This window comes from Labrus bergylta, chromosome 23 (assembly GCF_963930695.1).
Source record: "Labrus bergylta chromosome 23, fLabBer1.1, whole genome shotgun sequence".
Classification (NCBI taxonomy): domain Eukaryota; kingdom Metazoa; phylum Chordata; class Actinopteri; order Labriformes; family Labridae; genus Labrus; species Labrus bergylta.
Window position 1 is genome coordinate 4,814,411 of NC_089217.1, and position 23,418 is coordinate 4,837,828.

Here is a 23,418-nt window from a genome sequence, read left to right on the forward strand (position 1 = left end):
GGTCGATGCTGTTTTTTTTTTGTTCTTCCAGATTTATGCATGACTTCAATTAGGGATTAGGAGAGGAAAAAGGAGATGATTTGCATTTTGCTTGTGTTTTGAAACCATTTTAAAGTTTTCCATCAGTTGTCCTATGATGCTGTTTTTTAAATAGGTGAAGACTCATGTTTGTAGCCTTGGTGTGGATGATGTGTATCTATCAAAAGATAACAAATGTGATGTATAAATGTTGCAGAAAATACATTTTCTATTAGATTGCCTGCTGATATGGACTCTTGACAGCTTATTAGGCTACATAAATGTGTAGGGCCACAAATATCCCTTTCGCTTAAAAAAATAAATCTCAGAAACCCCAAAAATATTTAAATGCAATCAAGGTAAGAACTTTTTGAGATGTTCAAACGCCACAAAAAACTAACGTTATTCAAATTCTATTTTTAAAGGGAAAAAAACTCAGATTTGTGAGGACTGCCATGTTGGAATATACGTTTAAATACATTTGTGCAGAGGATTAGTTTTCAAGCAAATTTTAGCAACATTTTACATCCATAGCAATCATTCTGGATCTGAAACTTTCCAACATGTTGCATCATTGCTCCGCGCAACTTTGCAGAACTTCCTCACACTTGTTGCCCTCCTTCTTCCTCATCCTGTGTGACGTCCTGATGTTGACGGATGAGCTTCTGATACACTGTGACCGAACAGTTATTTGACAGGTTTTTCAATACCTCTCGCCAGGTCAGACATGTTGCCCCCCCCGCCCCCAATTCCTTCCAATATCCTCTCCTGAATCTATTGATATCACATTAGAGATGCAGATACTATAGACTATATTGCATTTTCTTTCTGGAGGTGTCAGTGAGTTTTACTATGATAGCAAATTATAGCTTTCATTGATTTGCTTGGCCAGCGATTCTGCATGAATATTGCAGATCGGCATGTCTCAGATGGGAGAGAGGTAACGTCTATGGGGAATGTGATTGTTCAAATGTATCAAAGAACGCCCACGTTTTAGGAGAGAAGCACACATTTTTTGGATGCTGAGAGCCCCCTGTGGTGAAAACAAGGCATGGATAGATTTGATTCAAGTGAGAGTTTGCTGATTTCTCCTTCATATTGACATCATGTGGATGTTAATCAATGACATGCATGCAAAATCCTAAATGGGAATATTTGTTGGGCACACTTAAGAGGAGTGAAGAGTGAAGGAAAAGGCTCCTACCTTCATGAATTCACATCGCACACATATCCTTTAAATATGCATTTTTGGCAGAGGTGGAGAACACCGTTAGGAGCAAGGTCTTTGCTTTTGTGAAAAGTTAAATTTAGCCGCTGGGATGCCTCATTCCACGGACATAAGCTCCTCTGTTGTAGAGCGGCTGCACAGTGCACATTAGTCAATCTGTGTAGCTGGCGCGCTCAGAAAGGAATGTCTAATTATCACGCTTTCAACCGCAGTAGGCTCCTCTATTTGCACTGATCTGCTCCTCTAATCGCTTTCCTTTTCTGTCATTACACACTTATTTATTTTTCATTTTACGCAATTAAAATGCTATTTTGCACATTTTGTGGATGAGCTGAAAAAGTTTGTGCAGGATCTACTTGGGTGTTGAAGGAAGGTGTGATTTTGCAGAAACACTATATTGGCTCTGGTTGTGTGTGGACATTTTGTTGGAAAGAGGTTTTTATGTAACGTTCATTGCATATGAACGTGTGGAGGAAGGTTGTACCGGTGAAAGGACGGAGTGGATAAGTGTGCATTTGTCTCATTGATGCATCTAGAATATGGTTTCTTAATGTCCATGCAGAGATTAGTATCCACATGCTAATGCTGCACCTTCAGCTAGTTGGACAAATGGGTGGTGTAGCCTTTAGCTGTTCGTTTTATCAGATGCTAAGTGATTGCTGAGCTTCACAATATGAAGTGCCATTAAACAACCTCACCATGAGGCATTGACTGGAAGAGATGGGGGGGGGGGGAGAGATTCCTCCTTCAGGTCATTATCTGGCAGACAGAGAGAGTCGGACGAAACAAACCAGTGTAATTGCATTTGTAACAAAAGACTCGGAATCAATGGACTAAGCACTACTTACGGCATTGTGTCAGCGTTTTTCATCAACATGCAGATGGATCCAGTCGGCCCATAATTGCTCATAAAGTCTATTCTACGAGGGAAATTCAGTAGCTCCTTGAAGCCTGCAGTCAGTGTGGACTCTGACATTTGAAAGTCATGAGAGTAAAGTGTTGCACTTAAGTGTTTGCGGTGATTACAGCTGAGCTACGAGTGTTGATTGACAGCCAGGATGTGAACCAAAAACTTGGGTAATAAAAAAATGCTGGAGAAAAATATTATGCTGTAAATCCTAGTCGAGGTTTGAGCAGTGATGTAATGTTTTTGACTTTTTTTAAACCTGCACCTGCTTTTGTTGCCACTTGGGGGCAGCAGAAACTGTTGGTGGCTAATTTGCTAGCAAGCGGGATGCGGCTAAATTCTGAGCATTAAAATGTTATTTTAATTAATTTTGTAGGAGTTGTTTTCCTTGCTGCCTGGCAGACGTAAGTACAATAATCACTCTCTTTTCGGCTCAGTTTTTTTTAATATACTGCTCTTTCGCTGTTAGGTACTCTACTATGTTTACCAGCTAGCTGCTAGCGTTGTTTGTTGGCTGTTTTGGTTGTTCAGTGGTTGCGTACTGTGGAATTTAAAAAGTTTGTTTCCACTAAGAACATCATATGAACATCATAAGAGCGGAGGGTGTTGATCATAAATATTTAAATTGTGGGATTTTAACCCAACAAAGTGAGCTGAAAGACACTACAATTCACTTAGCAGACGCTTTTATCCAAAGCGACGTACATCAGAGAGTAAGTACAACACAAGCAAGGATCTAGAAAAAAGGAACAATGTCAGTAAGAGCAAACGATCAGCTTTGAGTCTGATTGGACACACAGGTGCTGACAGGAAGTGACCAGAGGCAAAGCACAACATTGAGGGCAGTTCTTGAGAGCTCTAATCAGTATAGAAACCATCTTATAAGTCGTCGTTATCAAACCATCGTCATTACCATCATCATCATCAATAATATGGAGACCATCATCATTAAGTTAGTAGGTATTCATGAAAGAGCTGGGTCTTTAGCTTTTTCTTAAAGGTGCAGAGGGACCCTAAATCGTTTGAAAACTGTGAGTTTGTCCTTAAAAATGGCAACTTTCTTCTTTTACGTGCATTCACACGATCAATTTCTGTTAGAGATCATTTTAGAAGGTTCAAAGTTGAACGGTAGTAATGTTGGACTAATCTCCAGCAGTTTTGTTTGTTAAACGTTTAGATTACTGAAGTTGCTGAACCACTTAAATAAACTACAGAATAGAAATGGCTTGATAAGAATATCCTCAGGAAGGTGAACGGCACATTTCAATTGGCCAACACAAATTTCAACACTTTCACACAAACTGGATTTCCACCAGCAGGAACATAAGCATTTAAATAAATGATGAGGCAACTGTTGACCTTGATTTGCATCCAACGGTAGCACCTTTTAGAAGGCACAATCAGGTTCACAATTAAAATAAAACGCTGGGGATTTGATTAAACATCAAACTGTACACCTGGCAATGTCTCACATCAGCATTTGTGTCACTAAAAAAAAAAAAAAAAAAAATCAAGGAAACTCTTCAGGTGGGCTGCTGCCAAAGCTGGTAACCATGGTGATGCTGAATCGCAATCAGAAATGGAAAATTAGGATTTGTTTACGTTTTAGAAGCGTTGAATGGGAGCGCGCTGACATGTAACCCTGCCTTTTCACAACAGCACAAAGAAGCATCTTTTGTTCGGTTTATTACTGAAGAATATTTCTGTTTTTTTTAATTAAGCTGGCTGTAAAATGTCCTTGTTAACTCTAACTCGGAATGTTTGTTTCTCATTTCCTCTATTTAAGCCAGTATACTACTACCTTCCATGTCAGTCTTTGTGAAAATCTGAACAGCAGCTGGAGCAGCAGTTGTGGATTTTCCCAGTAAAGATCTCTGGAGATTCCTTTTTCGAATGTGCCCTGCTTTCCAAAAGCCTCAGGTGTTCCTCAGTCCTGCCTCTCATCCAGCGACGATGTCGGGCTGTTCTTAATTACTGTAAGCCTCAGCAGCAGATAATTCCAGCCGACTACTTCAAGCTTTGGCTCTGCCGTTATCACTGGCTCCATAAAACATTCAGCGTGCCCGACTGCTCTCTTCGGGACCTTGGCAGGGAAGGGTTATTGTAATTGCCAGCAGGCCCTAATTCCTCTGTGATGGCAGATTGTAAGACAAAAATAAATGGCAGTATCCAACTTTTCCCTCTGACCTCCACTTTTCACACAGTTGGAAAAGAGTTTGGTGATGTAGATTAAAAAAAGATAAGACAGTAAGTAGGAGGGAAATTACTTTTCCTATCTCTTTTTTGTGCTGCTTCTTTAGCAGCAGCGGGAACCGACAACTTCTTGCAAAAGGCACCAACACGACAGTGCGACTCAATATCTCACTGTGCCGCTGGAGATGCTGCTTGTGTGGGTGTTTTTTTTTTTTTTTTTTTTAAGTAGCCCTGTGTGACTTTTTCTTCTCTTGGGCCAGGAGCACTAACAAGCAATTAGCCAACAGGAAGAGCACTTGGTATTTCAGGGGATGAAATGCAAGTTTACAAAGTCGGAGTTTGTTCTTTTTCTGTTTGTTTCTTGACAGATTTTTCGCTCGTTTCAGCCATAGCAGACATGAAAGAAGCTTAAAATCATTTAGACATGACAAATAAGGCCCCAGGGGAATATTCGAGGATTTTTAATGAAAGCAGAAAATGTCCAAACACAAGATACAGACGCATATTCATGAGTTAGAATATCCAGTTAAGAGATTTTTCAGATTTTTCCACGCATTAAAACTGCTGCTTCAAATGCATCACACATACTGTAAAGTGTTAATCCAGCCACTTTTCAGTGCAAGTCAATGAGCTGTTGGCAGGCTGACTTCTGTTTGAATGGGCAATAAAAGTCAAACTGTACTCCTGAAGGTATTGCTGTCCTAATTACAGACCTGCCTGAAGCTGATAAACAGGAATGATGGCCAAATGGAGGCACCATGGACTTGATGTCCATAATAAATCACTGCCCTCTTGTCATAGTGTGGTTCTGCCTGGATACAGTCTGTTGGTCTGTTTATAATTCAGACGTTTTAGTTACGATTGCAGTTTTCTCAACAAGCACTGGATGTATTTGGTGGGAGTTTTGTGCAGACAGTTATGCTTCCAAAAAGATGAATTCCAACTACTTGGGGATCCCATTGACTATAAAATAATATGGACAGCGTGTCTCTGTCCTATTTGTTTTCAAAAGTGAAGACAAAATGGCTTGATGTCATGATGGCTGTAGCATTTATGTGCTAAATGTGCAAAGTACAACCTGTGCACCTTGTTGCATTTCTCACTGTATTATTTAGCATAAAGGAGCTAAGCTGTCCTTAGAGCAACAGCTAGCATGTTGCCATGCTGGCTAGCAATAACTTCAATGCAGCAAAGAATCCTAAATCCTACTGCTAGCAGGTTTTCATGTTTCCTGTAGCATTTAGCTTAAAAGACTTAAGGAACTGCCTTCACACCTGCTCACAGAGCTGCTAGCATGATTGATGATGACAATTTGTTGTTTTCATTCTTTTAGCCATTTAAAGCTACTTTCTCGAAAGTTGAATTCGGGATCAGTTAATTACATTTGTGCATAAGGGATTATATTCCTGATATAAAATGAGTGGCTTTGTGATATTATTTTTATTGAACATAGAAATATGACTCAGGTTCAGATTTGTCCCTATGGCTGTGCTTGATAATTAACTCATACTTTGAAGAAATACTTTAAAAAGAACATGATGTTTGTAATTGTGTACCTTGAATGAATCATATTGATCTATCAGGTTACAGAAGCTGTGAGAAATTATGAATCTGTGCTTTATTGCTTTCTGTACTTACACTCTATATCATTATTCTCTGTTAGAAGTACCGGTATGTGTCCCTGGGCTTTCCTAAGAATTTGAGAACTTGGATCTCTTGTGACCAACGTGAGTCCATTAACCCGAAACCGCCAGTAAAATTGGAACGCTAGAGACACCCTCGGTTCATTTCACAATGAAAGATATCTCACCGTGGGGGCAGTGACAGGATATTCAATTCCTTTTTTCTCTGCAATAAAAGGAAGGCTGTAGAAAACCACAAGAACTTTCACTTTCCTCTCTACAAGAATTTTAATAATCACTAATTTAAAGAAGCAATTGCTGAAATAGCTTGAGAGTTTTTTCTTTCCTCTCCTAAGGCTTCGAGAATTTCCTCTGCGCACAGATGACAATAACAGAAAAGAAATGGCTCAGGTAGTCTGCAAATTGTCTTAAAGTGTGTCAATTACTTTCCTCTTCACATTCCTAGCGAGAAGTAGAACGTGTTGTATCAAAGCTGAAGTAGAGTTGCTTTGGAGACAGACAACTTGACACAAAGCTCAATACTGTGTACACACTCAACAGATAAACACAGGTCCTGACCCCTGGATTCTGCGGATCAAATCCAAAGGTAAACATCAATCTCTCTTTGCCTGGAGAGTCACTATGCAGCACTAACTGAGGCTTTCAAACTGTTGGAAGAATCGGGGGCAAGCCATGCCACCCATCCTGAACCGGTATTTATTATGTCAAGTCATAATCATCGACTGTTATTGCCATTGGATTCTGACTTAGGTCTTTGTTTATTTTTGCGCTTTTGCAAGAGAAGACCTGTTTATCACCTTAGGTGTAACTGGGTTCAGCCTGTGTTTCTTTTAATGCCCGGGCGGAGTGTAAACTGTAGCTTCATTTTATGTGGTCAGCAGGTTGAATTTATAGACTCTTGTCTACTCTGTTCAAAAGTAAACTTGAGACATAACCCAGATGAGGGTAGTAAATTCCACTCTCTTGTATCAGTTGATGTTTTTTTCCCTGAAGAAATGACAACTGTTCTGTTTTTTTTTTTTTTTTCGCAGTGCCTTAGGGAGCTGTAGAGGAAATTACTTGCAAACATAGAGTATTATTCCAAGTTGCACAGGAAACCGGATCATGAGGATAAGCATGACCGGGTTATTTAGGAGACAAACACAGACTTGGATTACTTGCCTTGAAATGCGCAGCGTGACCCAATCTTCTGAGATCAGGGTGCCTCACTTCCCACCCTAAGGCTTCAGTATGAGGAGCCAAAAAGAAGTGGACGTTGTGCTTTGGCCAAAGCTTTGAACAGTTTCATGGTCCGGTTTGACATTCTCACAGAAGATCCCTGAAGGTCCGTGTAACTCGTTCCAGGTGAATGATTTGACATTTTGAAAGAAAGGCCAGCAAGAAGGAAAAGTGAGCACTTCTAGAATTTCTATCCATCCTTGTTTTTGGGTTGTAGAACTTCTCGGAATTCTTCTTTGCATTCTGCAGGCCGACACCACGTGTTCTGCACAGTTTTCCGACAATGTTTTTCAACCTCTCCGGCCTCCCCATGAGCCGGCCTGAGTCGTGTCAGAGCAGGGGAGCCCATCTGAAATGCTGTTATTTGACTTGACAGGAACAGTACTGCCGACAGAGTCCAGAGACTACACTGTGTCAGTGGAGCACAAACAGACTGCGGGATAGATTCACAGTGTGGGGGCAAACACTCCCCCTCCGATGTTCACACTCTCTGATGGCCCTTTTTGACAAGCCGCTCACAAACAGAGCAGTCATAGCAGAGAATAGACATGTCTGATCATGAGGGAACTTAAAAGACGCAGTAAAAAGAGAAATACTTTTTTTCCCAAGTTCTGAAATTGTGTTGAACTCTTTCTTGAGCCCTCTCTTAGAATGTGTCAAAAGTCTTTTCTGAGTATCGAGTCTTTAACGTTTTGTAACTTGTAAGATATTTATGAGCAGAAGCTCTGGTAAATCTCAGTTTTACTGACTGTTGGTGCAAGTTCTCACTTTGCCGCAGTAATTTACATCAGTAAACAGTGGTACTGACGTATGAAGGTTTGGAAAAAGCTCCTGACATAACACGTTTACTAGTCACTTTAAACCAAGCAGAAACCTTTAACTTGTAAGATGAAACCAAATGATGCAATGCAAAATACTGCAGTCCCTCGAGTGTCCAACTTGAGGCTGACTCCAAAAGGCCAGGAAGTCCCATTAACCGCCATGTCAACATGTTATATCCACAAAGATCCAAGGATTGCTTCAAATTTTGCCGCCGCTTTCCCGCGGAATTTTCTGTAATATTTCATATTTCATTTGAACTCATATTTGGGTTGAGATAAATCCAAAAGGCAGCCGCACTCTGACCTTTCAAGAGCGATTCATTTAGCCAATTAGCACCTTCCATTCACTGTTCCCAGCCTATAATAACCAATGAGAGCATGAGCTGAAAGGAGGTGTGTGCCCTGTTCTTATGTATGTATAACCGGCCAATTGGAGCATACTGTGCCAATGACGGATGTTTCTTGTAGCCAATGAAATTCTTAACTTAAGATGTCAAAATGTTGTGTTCACGTCTGGATTTTCATCACACATTTTGGTCCACTTGTAAATGTCCCAATGTGAAGACAGACCAAAATGATGCAACGACATAACAAATTGGTCCATGTATCGGACAGGAAATTAACTATAGGTGTGAAAACCCCCTTAGTAATGTTCACAGTCGATTTAATACCCTCTTAAAGTTATATTCTACCTTTACCTTTCAAACATGTCACTTTTAAGAAGACTGAAGACCCACCAACTTTTTTTATTCCACTGTGTTTCAAAAACACACATTCTGGCTGAAGTACCTGGGGGCTAAAACTGAAAGCATTGCTATGCAGGTACATCTCCCCTGCTGTCTCTACTTTCTTTGTCAATCAGGAGAGGAGTACAAGAGACAAGGTCATCCCACTTCTCTCCAATTTTACACAGTTTTCCAGCCGGATCGATACAGCCCAACATGGCTAAATCAGCGAGGTCTCATTCCCATGTCACCTGGTAATTGGAAGCTTTTACCATGGAGGATGGAACGGGACTATCAATTGGCACAGTGTCTTACTTTTTTTCTAGTATAGGCCCGAGCCTGATGAGCTCTGTGTCAAAAGCTCAAGTGTTGGATGTTTTAAAAACAGCACTTCAACATTCACTTCTTTTGGTTTGTCACTTCATAAAATCCTTGAGTTTATATTAGCAGAAATAATTGACACTTCAGCCTTCACTAGGTTTGGCAGAGTGTATGCCTACTGCTCTGCCAAACAATTTACCTTTAAATGATGTGTAGAGAACAATGAATTAACACCAGATCAGGAAGAAAAATAGTCAAGTGTTTTAAGCGCTATATATTGAGCAGTACTAAGATAAAGCCAATGAAAACGACCATAAAAAATCATTGAAACTTGCATTTGTAGCATCTTGCCTCGTCTATCTTATTTAAAGACCTATTCCTTTGCTATTCTCTGAATGAGGACACTTCCTGTAATCCGTTCTTTATAAAGAACCAGGTGTGCTAGAAAGGTCAACCAGTTTTCTACAATCAGAGGCAATTACAAGGTGCATTGCAGGAAAGTAGCACGTTTGCTTCAGCTGCCTAATCAGAGTGATTACGGTGAAGTCCATTTTTCATTAAACCCATCTCAGAGTTTAACTAAAAAATATCTTACAGCAAAGTCCTCTCAGGATCTAACTTTCCTTATTTCCTGTCGTTCCCCAATGTCAGCCTTCACATTAAAAGCTTCCAAATACCATAAATCAAAGACAAAAGAGACCTTGACATTCTGTTTAAGCACAGTACTTAAACACTTTAAAGGGCCCTCTCTAGGTCTTTTTTTTTTTTGTTTCTCAACTGAGTGAACCAAGAAAGTTCTACGTCTTCAGACAAACCTCCTTATTAGGAAATAGAATACTTTTTGTAGATAAATCGAGACAAGTCTTGCATTTGTTCGATCCTATCTTTAAATGACTCTTCTGTGAGAATGGGATTGTCGTGTTCGGGTTAATTACGGCGTTGATGAACGACCTCTGTTCAGAAGACATCAAGCCTGAGAGTCCTTGCAGCCACTTAACTTTCTCCACAATACTAACAGACTTAAAGTGGGAGCATTTAGCTAACAGGGAAAAGGATAATACCTCTTTACAAGAGCTTCGAAGGTGCGGGAAATGACAAATATCAAACACAAAAAAGACCTGTCATAGCAGTACATGTTGATTCCTTTGGATCATTACATTTCCAGGTCTACCTGCAGCTCTTATTTGATGTATTTCTGCTTATCCAGATCGAGACATTTGCTCCCTAGACATTGGTGCCATCATGAAATGGTGCCAAGTTAAATGATGATAATGATTACTGCAGCCCAACAGATTCATTATGGGGACCGACTTTGTCAGGTATCACGTTCTTGAAATCAATCCAAAGGGAACTAAATCCCCATTCCTCCTCTCTGAGTTAATTGCAAACCACAGTGTCACTTTTCATGGTGCTGCAACTGTCCCTTGAGTGCAGCTTGTCCAATTATCTGTGTAGGGGTGATTTATTTGGTAACTTCTTTTTCTCCTAGCATCCCTCTTTTCATTCCCTTTTCCTGCTCTTTCATTCTCCTTATCCATATATTCCTGATGTTCAAATCTTTCCATCTTCCTCTCTCTCTCTCTGTCTCTCTCTCTCTCTCTCATCGTTCGGTCTCTAGATTCCGGGGCAGTAATGGTCTGGTTCACCATGCCAGGGCTCAATAATGAAGCCACTGCCCTAGAAAAGCCATGTTAATGTTGACTCTGGGATCAGATTCTGCTCGAAGACATACAGCAGTGACAAATGAATGTGCCAGCTTGAGCCAACCCAAGACCAATAACACAGCGCATATAGATCCATGGCTTTGACTGAGAGCTGGGAGCTGGGATGCTTTGCAGACAGATTTATTTTTGTCTCTGTCTATTTCACATTTTCTGCTTAGCCTGATTCTGGCAGATGGCTGTCCACCAATGGGAGCAGTCCTTCTCTAGGGTTTGGTCTCACTTTTTTGAACTTTTTTTTTTGGCCCAGCTTGATAGCGCGAGTCAGTCCACCGAAATTCTGCTCAAGGTTTCTCAACCAGTCTGATCTCGGCAGTTGACCTGTCCACCAATGAGTCTGGTCCTGCTAAAGGTTTTCTACCTTTTAAAAAGGACATTTTTTACATTGTTGGGTATTTGTAAAAATACCTAAAAAAAATACTGTTTAGGTTTGTTGCTGTACAAATAAAACGGGTTGATTGAAAGAAAAAGATGAGGATATGAGGGAAGAGAATTTTAATTCAAGTCATAAGGGAATGTTTCAGAGTGCTCTTAACATGCTCTTGACATGAATTGCTAATCAGTCTAATCAATTTGATGAAAATCCAAGTACAAAAGTGCATTCCATATAAAAAATAAATTAAAAAACAGGGACGTAGACCTGAAGCTCCCTAAAGCATTGGTTCATCCATCTGGTTGTCAACAGCATTGACAAGCTGTCTGCCTGCTCCGGCTCTGCCACTCTGACCTGCCTTGACCTCCTTGGTTTTCGATCTGACAGCCAGAGATGTGCTGTGTTCTTGGCGAGGTGTGTGCATCTGTCTGTCTGCCACTGTGCTTAGCTGCATTTACATCTGAGGATAGCCGCACCAGTGACCCTGGCTGACGTACATGGGCAGACGAGAAGGAGTTTCCTCTGTCTAGCTTTTCCCCACGTTCCTCCTGTCAGTCGCGCTCTGTCTGGAGCCTGCTGAGCAGCCATGCATGCCTTCCCTCCATCACAGAGATGGACTCTCTCTGCCATGCCCACTCATGCTTTTAAAGCTTGATGTCTAATCTATTTAGTGCAAACTATATTAGGTCTGTTTGGAGGTTCTCTTCTGAGGCACAACCCTAATCTAAAACTCCTCTCTGATGTTTGTGTACAGAGAACAAGTCGAGTTGTCTGACTGGTTAAAATGTCGATTCACTAGGCAAGAAAAGGTTGTTCTAGCAAATAGCTTCCATCTGCCAAAATGTATTTTATACATTACATGATCTACATGAAAGCCCCAACTTTTTGCACTGCATGTTTTTTTTATATTGATAATTTGATCAAGGACCAGCCAACCAACTGCACCAAATTCAAGGTAATAAAGTAGCCCATAAAAAGCCCTCTGGGTTTTCTTTTATTATTTAGCTTTTTGGCCAAATTCATTGGTTTCCATTGGACATAAAAGCATGGTATTGGTCCATGGCAAATAACCCATAATACTTCCAGGAGCCGTTTATCAAACTACATACAGATTGTGAATGGATGCGAAAATCTATTTTCCAAAATGATTGTTTATTGCGATTTGCTCCAATGCTTGTACATGAGCCCAAAATATGGTGTTTGTTTTCCTCTGTGAAAATATGCAAAAATGTCAGAATGAACAAGTGGCAATTATCTCATGTTGCAAATTTGATGAAATGCATCCCAGATCAGTCGACACCATCTGGGTTTTTCCATTTGACCAAACAGTTGGTGTATTTTGGTGGAAGCCATTTGCAGTTGCTTCTATGTTCAACCATGGTTCATGCTCAGAGCTGTTAACTCATTGAACCATTGGGTGTCTGCCAAAGTTGAGAGATTTGCATACTTAACAACTACTGCTTTCTGGTTTGTCTGGGTAATGAAGTTTAAAACATTTCAGATTTCAGTCACAACAACCTTTAAAAGTTTCTTCCTGCAGCTTTATTTGAGTATCTGTCGTAAGAAGTCAACTACGAAAATCTAATCCACTGCATATTTGATTGAATGTCAAAACTGCCAAACAGCTGGTTAAATTAGAACATATGGGCCTGTTCCAAAAGAGCAACTTGAGGGAACTGCTTACATGCAGATTGCAAAACACTGACAACGGCATGTTTACCAATTGTGTAATCAACTTGTGCGTCCTGCATGAATCTTGCTTTCTCATGCATTATTCACCAGAATGTTGTTGAGAAATCTTGGATAATTCAAATTGTATTGGCAGCCTGCAAATCTGGTAAACTGCACCATGTGTTTAGAACATGCATTTTGATTATATTCAACATGTACTTGGATTATAATTGATGTGCAAGGCTTCTGTATTCTTATGCATCAAGAGTGAGATTTTTTTAGAAGAGAAAAACATTGGCTGCACAGAATAAACACCATGCATCCATCTTGGAAAAGGACTAGCAGATTTCTTGACACTAGTGCATTTTTCGTTAATAGCAATTTCAGGGCATAGGCACATAAAACTTGAAAAAGACTGATCTTTTTTTTTGCTTACCACTTACATCTAAGAGAGCTGCATCAGTCATGCAAAGATCAACTCCACCTCAAGTGATGGCTTGGATATGTTTGAGGCAACATGGCTTCATCCACACAACATCCTCAGTATGAAAACGATTCTGCTTATTGCAAAATGCATCAAACCTCCTCTGTATGAGGGATGTGAAATGTTATGAGACCAGGTGTAGCTCGGCCAAGTCAATCAATTTCCAATTAAGCCGTGCTCCTCGGTCATCCATAACTCTTTTTAGCTTGTAAGTGGCTTTTTAATCTTTTCATACAGGAGGTGTGCTTAACCCATGCACCCTCGATGAAAAATGTCAACGAGTGCAGAAGGAATTAATTAAAAGAGGCAACCAGTCAGATGGATAGTGTTGAATGTTCTCCCTCTGAAAAATACAGTTCATTTGTTTTAATTTAATTAATGCATGCAGATCAGAATGGCAGTTGCACTGACGCCCAGCCCACTCGTTTACAGTTGAGAAACTGGCAGAGATTTATGGTGTCATTTCACTCTGCCAACTGAATAATTTATCACTCAATCTTTCCTAAAAAGTCAAGCAACTCTTTGGCTGGTCCAAGAGTCAGACTCTTATTTAGAAGAGAGTAAGAGTCATGAAACCCAATTACTGCTAAATATTAAATTATTCTGAAGATTTTTGAGAGACATTCGGAATTGATTACCTTTAGGTTGGGCATTGTGAGTTAGTCGACGAACCACTTGGTTTAATACGAGTATTATGATACCTTAGTTAATAGATCTGGGGAAAAACTAAGCTGAGACTGGAGTCTGTTTGGTTGTGTCCAAAAGTACAACTATTAGTTAGTTTAGAGAATCCTTTTTAGTTCCTGCTTCAGAGTAGGTACCATGGCGGTGCAAATGTGGACTGAATGGACCTTGAGACAGTGGTTAAAATGGTGGAGGAAAAAACTGCTAAGCTCCTGCTATAGCTAACTAGCTAAACATGTCATCAGTAACTTTTAAATCTAGTGGAATTGAGGTAATCTCCTGGGGTTTAGCACCTAAACTTTGTTTGTAGCCTACATTGTCAATTTATATATTAAAAGAAGAAAGTCAAAAAGACACCTAACTTCATATATACTATAATGCTTCTGAAGCCAAGTCCAAATACTTAGAATCCAACCTTTTTAAAGCTCTGAAAAATCTAAAGACTTCCAGGGCCACATTAATAATTAATTCTTCAATCTCTCTAAGAAAACTGGAGCATCCTCTTGGTGCTGGTATCAGACCCCTAATTAGAATAGAGTAGTGGTGCTTTCACACATTACTACTTTTCAGGGAGAGCTGCAAGTGTGAACGAGCCCCCTAGCAGATTATACTCGTGAAGTTGTGAAGAGTGAGCCAATGTGAGAACACAGCAGGAAATATTCAGGAAATATCACCGCGAGCAAGCAGCTGGGTGATGATGTTTCTATCCTACGACCGGTGCGATCTCATATGCATATTGAAACTGCGTCATCATGTCTTCTGTTGTAGTAAGTAATTCTCCACTCTTGTTGATACCATGATTATGACAAACTACACATTGCATTTAAAAGCAATTAATTTAATCATAGAATCAGACTCTGTTGGAATGTCCGCCGTTTTTAATGGTTTTTATGGTTGTTTGTCTTTTTCATTGTTTGGGCTGTTTTGTTGGTGCTGGATATTGCAGAGAGATACTAACAGACTGACAGTGAAACATTACTCAACTCCAAGGAGATAAGAAGGCCGGCTTTTTCTAAGTAAAAGCTGTCAGTTTGCTCAGTACGGAGAATGTGATTGAGCATGTCTGGTGGCTGCTTACACCACAGTCTTGCCATCTCACTCGATGCAGCGATTGATTAAGCTGTCCCAACTGGGTTTTCCCATTGGCCCCGTGCCCGTCCTGCGGCCAAAATACACCTGCCCTGCCTGTCAGCTGCTTAAAGTTATGACATCATGAGGCCTCTCATAAGGCACCTCCATTGTTTTAAAATGAAGGCACATCAATTTCACGGGCTCCACGACCCAGCGGATGATTTGTGAGTACTATAATATTCGCTGGAATCGCTCCGGAAAATGGCTGCAGCGTGAAGACGGGAATTGGTGATTGGGGTTTTGTGGAGGTTTGCGGTGGGGGTGGGGATTGGTTGGTCGGTTGGTTGGTTGCATAGAAATGGTTCATTGGTTGGGTATGTAACCAGTGAGAGCAAAAGCAAGGTCAGGTAGGGAGATAAATTGAAATGTCAAGTTTCCACGGAGGGAATGAGTTTATTATTAGAATTTAGAAGTTTCTTCAGGATACATGAAAGCACTTCATAAACATCCAGCAGGCGCTGACAGACTTTTGGCAGATAAGAGGAAAAAGGAGGAAATGGCAAGAATGGAGGAAGGAGTGACCAATAACCCAGTCGAAAAATCAGCACACAGGCACTTCATCTTCCCTTCTTGTAGCGGCAGCGAGCACAGGTCTGACTTCCATCCATCTGACAGCGGATGTTTTCATTTCCAAGCTTGACCAATTCACTATAAAGCCATTTGAGTGCCAGAACTCTCCCTTTTGTTATAACCTGAATCTGAGAAATACCAAACTGCTCACAGTCCAAAAATCATTTCAGACCTGACCACAGTGAAGGTAAATACAAAATGCATCTTCTTAAGAATTCACTTCAACACCCACTTGGTGCGAGCGGTTCAATTTGTCTGAAGCGTCCACCAACTTAAATAAGCAGATTGCAGATAAGAAATGCTCATTAATCTGGTCTGTGCAGCAGCTGAACCCCTGCGCACCATCTTATTTGCTTCTCAAGAGTTTCCTCTCCTTTTTGAAAAACTCAAAGTAATGCGAGAACAAAAAAATGGGAATCTGTTTGGAGGGAAAGCATCGCCGAGCGCTTTTATAGGACCAGCTGCCTGAGCACAATACGTGGTCAAATGTTAAAGTTATCTGTGGTGTGCAGGAGTGAAGGAGCCTCTTCACCACTCCGCTTTCCACACCTGCACTGAAGGATTTCAATTCACTGGCAAAGCCTTCTATAGCGACACGGAGCCACTCTGTTGGGCCGAGATAAAACATGACGAAGAAAAAAAAGTTAAATGATCAATTCCAAAGACATGCCTTGGTATTAATCTAGAGCAGACTGCAGCATGCTACCTCCCGGAGGACTAAGATGATTTGCAGAGGGTGAGATTCATCCTGTGTAAAAAATATACACCAAAATGTAAAAAAAAAAACCACAAGTTTATCATGTGTTTATATAGTGCTCAATTTGTGTATGAATATATACAAAAGATACAAGAAAGAGCCTATCTTCTTATAAGGCAGATCACGATTGAATCCACTGAATAGAAACACTCTTCTTTTAGTGTTGTAATAAAAAATATTACAGCAAATGATTATCTGGAGGTAATGTGAAGGTGACGTCAGGCATGTTGGTTTCATTGATGGAAATGATTGTTGTTATACCATACAATCATTCAGTCATTAACTCTTGAAATTAGGTCCAAATGAGGTCAAACTAGATTGGCAAACTATGAAAAGGGAAAAACAAAAGGTAAACTAATAGGTGGTTGGGGTATTGTGTACGGAAGCCCAAAGGGGACATGCATCCCTATATTTTATTTTACTCTATTTCCTATGATATATTTTGGTCATTTTTATAAAAGGCAGACAGAAGGAAACGTCCTAGCAAGAAATACAGATAAATTGCATCAAAACAACGCATTCACTGCTTTTTCAGAACGGTATTAAGTCTGAGTTTGGAAACGTAGCTTCCGAACAGCTGCCTGTTCAAGAGCAAGAGAAGATCCAAAACTAATTCTACATTAAGACTTGTGTAAACACCATGCAAGTGTATGGCCCCACAGGAGGAAGTAGTAAATTAAAGACAGGAAACAGGTCAGCATTGGGTCTGTTGTGACTACCTTTGCTTCGATTCATGTGACTTAGCCTTGTGTCAACTCAACCTGGAAAATGATTCAAATATGTAACAGATATATTATAACAAATAAAGTTTTGAGGAGACGAAGAGTCATGACTTCAAAACTAACACTGAAAATCTCATGAGGGATTTCGAGGTTTGATATGAAAAGCTGGTAAAGTCACGTCAAGTTCATACTTCGTCAGAAATAATTCTCCTAATCCTCCGATAGGATTATGTGATCAAGAGTAGTATTAATGTACTTTTCAGCTGTCCAAAAGCCTTTGGAACTTGCCACAAATTAATGTCAGCATTTGCAAGAAGGAGGTCAAATTTACAAAAGGAAATGAAACTAACAGAATATCCGGAAGGAAGGAGCAAACAACTTTGACTGAAGTCGGCCTAAAACCCATTTCGGGAATGAGTCTTTTTGGAAACATTCCCTGCTGTTTCACTTAATGTAAGTCCCAAATAAAAAAGGTCCTCTGTAAATTAAATTAGTCCAAGGGAAGAGTAAAATGCTCCTTCACTGAAATCCCTAACAAAGCTGCTGTGATTCAGACATTACCACCTTCTTGACTGGAGCTTTTAAATACAGACTCAGACATGTATCATTTTAAAAAATCTAGTTGTATTGTCTGAAAAGAGGTCCATTAAGTTGCATTCAAGATTACAGATGAATCACAGCACAGTGGAATTCAATTTAATCTTCTTGAGAGGAATTCTTTGCAGCTCTGATTGACTATAATGTGCAAAGCCAACCTTTGTATTATCCCCACCAAGTGTTTATTCATATCTTATCCACATGCTGAGGCTTCACCCTGAACTTTTAACCCAAATCTCTATTCATCCCTGCGAAAAAAAAAGGAAGAAAAAAAAAGCTTGGCCAAGGAAAGCGATTTCCACTGAAGAGACGATGAACAGTGTAAAAGCACATTTTTCAATAGCACGGATATGAAAAGCTGATAGAATGAATTTCTATAAATATGCAGGTGGTGTTTTTTTAGTAAAGAGGGAAAGAGTAAATTGGACTTCTTATCATGTATGCTCGGTGGATAGACATCTAAAGTTTGAGCTTTTTTCTGCTCCATTTTAAAACTTGGACCCTGTGCCTTGATGTTTTTTTCCCTCTATACTAAATTTATTTGCCAGAGAAGGTGTACATAAAACATTCATCTCAAGCAAAGACCTTCTCCATCTGTTGACTTTGATCTCACTTTATTCACGGCCAATAAAGGCACACAAAAATCATGCTTTCTAGTATGTTTCTATTCATTTTCACAATGAACACAATTTTTTCAGCTTAACAAACGAGAAACAATTCAAAAAATATATTAAAAAATCAAACCCATTGTGATGTTTTTGGAGGAGACATCAGAGAGACTTCTTAGAACTGTTGAAAGGGTAACCGTCTGGTTGCAGCATATAGGGAAAAACATCAACAGCTCCAAGTTTATCAAAGCCTCAGCCCATTGTCGAGATATAATCTGAACATTATCGTATTAAGATATTGGGCTCTCATTCAAAGAAAACCAATAATTAAATCTTGCTCTAATGGAATAGAAACACAAAGGAGTATACAATAGAGTACTGTAAACATTGTAGTCAAAGTCTAGAACCAAAAGATGTTTAGTTATGAATATATTTTCAAATGAATGCTACTCTCAAGAGTCGGCCCATAGCCCAATGATGAAAACCCTTGCGTTTGCAATGTTCTTTGGTTTTATGAACTGGGTGTCCAGTATCATACCGGGAATCAGAGGCACTGCTTATCAACAGGCAAAGGCAGGCAACTGCTTTGGGCCCCAACACCAGTAGGGGGCCCCAAAGCAGTGGCCTAAAATGTGCAAATTCTGCAAACCTTGGAAAACCTCCCTAAGGGGGCCCCATCTGACAGCGCTCACTCTCAGGATTGTTGCCCTACTGAACATTGGTTGGAGGGCCCCCCCAATTGGTTTTTGCCTAGGGCCCCAACGGGGCTCTAGAATCGCCACATGCTTAATATTTCACCCCCCACTGGTTGGCCCATAAGAGAGAGAATACAGACTACTCCAAAACAGAACAGACAAACTAATAAAGAAGAGCCAATTCTCAAAAAACAAATTTGACTTATAGATGTAGCCAAACAGTCAAAACATTTGTTTTTGCCAAAGATAGAGACGCTGAAGTTAAAGATTGCTACTTTCAGTGCAGTATTGCAGTGACTGAATATGAAATTAGCTTTCCCAATGGAAAACCCCCATTTGCAGCTTTTGGTGGTTTCTCTTATTAGGGCCATTAGCTCTGAATGACAGTATTGGGACGTACTTCAGAGGAAGAAGATTGGAAAACCAACAATGCAAAACCCTAAGTAAACTCTCTGGTCTGAAAAACAGGATCCTTCTCCCCTAAGGTTGAACAGATCCACTAATCACTGCCTTTGTTTGGTTTTGGCTTTTGCGCTTATCTCGGCAGAACCTGGAAGTATATTTGCAGTTCAGCTGTTTCCAAGTACCTCAAGCTTAAACATTTGGCTAGATATGCAGTTGCAGAAAACATCAATCCTCTGTAAACGAGATAGATGGTTATATTAGTCAAGATTGAGATTTAATAAATGTTGGCACTTGTCCATGCATGTTTAGCGACTTGTTATTCGAGTTTCTTGATCGATCAGAGCAGGCAGTTAAATGGAAAACATTTACCAGCTGACCATGCTTTCAAATCCATCATGTATATTGAGAGCAATGGTCCGCAATATTCTGCAGAGATGCAGAGTCAGTCGAAGATTGATGCATTGGCCTGGAGAAGAGGCTGACAGCCAACCCTTTCAGACGGTTACATAATTGAGGCTTTTTATCCAGGCACATGCCTCCCTGCTGGGATGCTAGCTGAGAGCAGATAATGAAGAGCTAGTGTACATGTCCACTGAGATCTATGACCAGGTTTAGACTTGCAGAAGCAACGCCCCCACTCCTTCTTCCCCGTCATAATGCTGATGGTGCAATAAAGCAGCATTCCACACTTTGAAGGAGGGCTCTAGCGGTTGCAGTCAGGGGACACCAAGTACTAGGAAATTGCATTACAGACGTTCCCCTTGGAGTATTTAAAAATGGAAACACTGGAAGGCTCGTTTTATTGCTGATGCTTTCAATGAGCTCTCTCCAAAGCACTTCCAACAGTTCGTAGCAGTGCGCACATGTTTTTGTTATGAGACGGTTAACACGGCGCTCTTTGGGGGATCTTGCGGAGAAGCAGAAGTCATGAGACGTAAAACAGCGGTTTAACAGAGGGGTTTTCTGAGGTGAAGTGAGGATGAGTGAAAAAGGTGCTATGAATAGTTTAATCTCCCAGGATATAGGCCTAGAATTTACTTTGGCAAACAAAATTCCCCATTTTCCAACACATGAATGCCTCATTGTACTCTGTGTACCGATGGCTCCTTAATGGAGATTACTGTATTGCTATGCAGTGTTGACTCAAAGTGAGTCACATTCTTATTTAAAAGCAAGATGATTAAAAGAACTCTAGAAGGCCAAAGCTTCACCCTGCAAGTCTGCTGTCTTACTGTGTGAAATGTAAGGTTTAACATGTGGCTGCTACTTAAATGATCTGCTGCGAAAAATGACAACTAGCAGTGGTATGAAGCCATGTTGGGTTTTTACCCATTTTGTTTGTTTTTCCAAGATTCAGGAAAAACAGGCTTCAACGCAAATGGAGACAGATAAAAGACAGGCATGGTGATCTGAGAGTTTAAAGAAGCAAAGACTTACAGGTGGGTGCAGGTGCAGGCAGGCAGGCAGGTCCACAGGTAACAGGAAGATAGGTAGATACATGTCTTCTTCTTCTTCTTCTGAATTTGCAGCAGGCTATGCTACAAGGCAAAATGATGTCCTCAGCCGGAATTCCAATGAATTGATTCACTTTGACTTCAATTCTCGAATAAAGTCCAGTGGTCCTTAAGAAAGTCAAAATAGCCCTTTCACTTCCAAAAGATAGAATTGATTTCAGCGAAAATTGATGTATTCCCAAATCTGAAAACTCTTTAAGCAGTTGTTCTTTTTCACTGCTTTACTTTTGGAACACACAGGACATGTCCAGGTCAAAAGGTTGAAAACAAAAGAATAATGTCTGCATGAGAATCCAAGGAAAGGGAACAAAGGAGCTTTGGCTCATAGTGAGTGGCTGATCAGAAAAATGGGGTGCAGGTGAGGAAGTGGGCGGGTGCAGTCCAGGGCTGCGTTCAGCTCTGTTGAGATGTTGCTAAATGTTAATTTCAACAAACACAGTGCTGCACTGAACATCCTTTTGTGAATGTTGTGTTACCAAAATTAAAGCCTGTGTAACACCTTCAGAGAAGAAAAAACATCTGAAGGCCTTTTTCACACTGTCTACAACTATTTCGGGAAGATATGCTCCATTGAACCACATGTTTCCCAGAGACTGTTTGCAACAGGTTTTAATGTGGTTTTTTTTTCTCTTTTTGGACATTGTGTTAACTTGATCAGCATTGCAAGGAGCTTAAACCCTTCTGTATCATTGGTATAACACAAAAACACATGGTGAACAAACATTTCTTGTTGTGCTTTGAACGCACCCCAAGTGAGGAGTTGGGTGGGGCAGTCAGGTGATGGGGGAAAAGGAGGGAAAGTGTGAGTGCATTTGGTGATCTGAGAGAGGCATCTAGTCTGCCAGAAATACAAAAGAAGAAGAAGAAGAAGACGATGACGACGACGACGGACATATGGTGGATCTGTGAAGAGAAGCACTGACTGGACTTGGAGATAAATGGGGCTGGCATGGGACAGTTAGACAGATTGTTTGTTTGACACTATTCCACTGATCAACTATTGGCGTCTATAAGATGAATTGTCTCCAGTAGGAGCATATGAGCAGCTTTAAAATGTCCTCTCAGAGGCGTATTGGATTCCTCGCAGATGGTATGTCCATATTTTAAGTCATTTTAACTCACTGATACTGATGAACAATCAATATAAAGATCTCCGAATAATTTAAAACCCACAAATCAACACCGAGCAATCAGAAAGAGATTTCACTAACTTGGCTGAACACTCCATGAATCAATGAGAAAAAGTTTTAGTATCAGGCCATCCTGGTGTCTGCTTACACATCTACAAATTGTGTTTTTAGAGCGGTAATCACATGTAAATGCGATTTAGTTGGCAGCCCTGCCAATTCGAAGCAATCTAATTTAATGTGTATCTTTAGGGTACCCGATTACCGCTGTGAAAACAGAAGGGTAGGGAACAAAATCGGATTGTCCGCACAATAATTGGGATAAATGAGTTAATTTTGGAGAGCCAAGGCTCAGATTTAAAACGTCTTAAAAGCTGATAAATGTTGTGATATTTCCGCAAGGATGAAACATTGTTAGAATAGAACAGAAACAGTAGTCGAGGCGAATTCCAGCTTAGAGCTTTCACACTAACAATCATCCCTTAGCCAGCAAGGGACAAAGTTCATTCTTATATCTTTAGGCTTACACACATTCAGGCCCAGTTGGTGTCAGAGCTGTGATGACAGTCTCCTGCACAGGTCGCTCACTTTATTTAATGAGAGCCCCCCTTCTCCCCAGAGCCGGAGGTAATTCTTGGGAGATTACGGTGATAGAGTGAGGATAAAAACAGCCCACCTGGGAGAAACACACTGTTGTACGTTTGCACTGTCACACACATACGAAAGGTCCACTGCTTGGAAAGGGGGAGGAACTCAGGTCAGGCCGACCTACAGGCCAATCAGCGGGTAGTAAATCTCATCCATATACGTTAAGCCTTACTGCACATGTACTCAGACCAGCTCGTGGGGGAATTAACCGCCTGTCCACTTGGGAGATTGCAATCCACGTCCAAGGCTGCCTATTAAACATTTAAAACGCTTATCACCATCTGATAATTGTACGACTAATTTTCATCAACTTATAACATGGCAGAATTGCTTGGAGCCTTGCAACATGATTAATGGACATTGAAGTACACTTATGTTTATGCAATGTCTGAACGGACTGACAGTTTTTCTTATTAGCATAATAAATGAATTAGAGCACCAGAAACAAAGATCATTGGGCGGATTCACACCATGGGGAAATCATCTGGACAATGTGTTGTCTAATAATGTGAGACAACAGTGATGCGTCACGTGGCCTCAACATGTTTCACCCTGCAGTTTTCCCCCCCCTCAATCCTTCTCTCACCAAAACCCCCCCGCTGCTGTTTGCATTCAGCCTAAATAACCTTCATGTTTT

General features: G+C 40.5%; 1 protein-coding gene and 1 long non-coding RNA gene across 2 annotated transcripts in view; one reads left to right on the forward strand and one right to left on the reverse strand.

Moving 5' to 3' along the window:
- Positions 1 to 21,298, reverse strand: part of LOC114921071 (uncharacterized) — a 114,532-nt gene extending 93,234 nt beyond the window's left edge. Inside the window, exon 1 of the long non-coding RNA XR_003809378.2 lies at positions 20,930 to 21,298. This is a non-coding gene — a long non-coding RNA (uncharacterized lncRNA). The remainder of the gene's footprint in view (positions 1 to 20,929) is intronic.
- The window catches only part of chrm2a (cholinergic receptor, muscarinic 2a), a 67,247-nt gene that overhangs the window by 2,220 nt on the left and 41,609 nt on the right, over positions 1 to 23,418 (forward strand). The window lies entirely within an intron of this gene.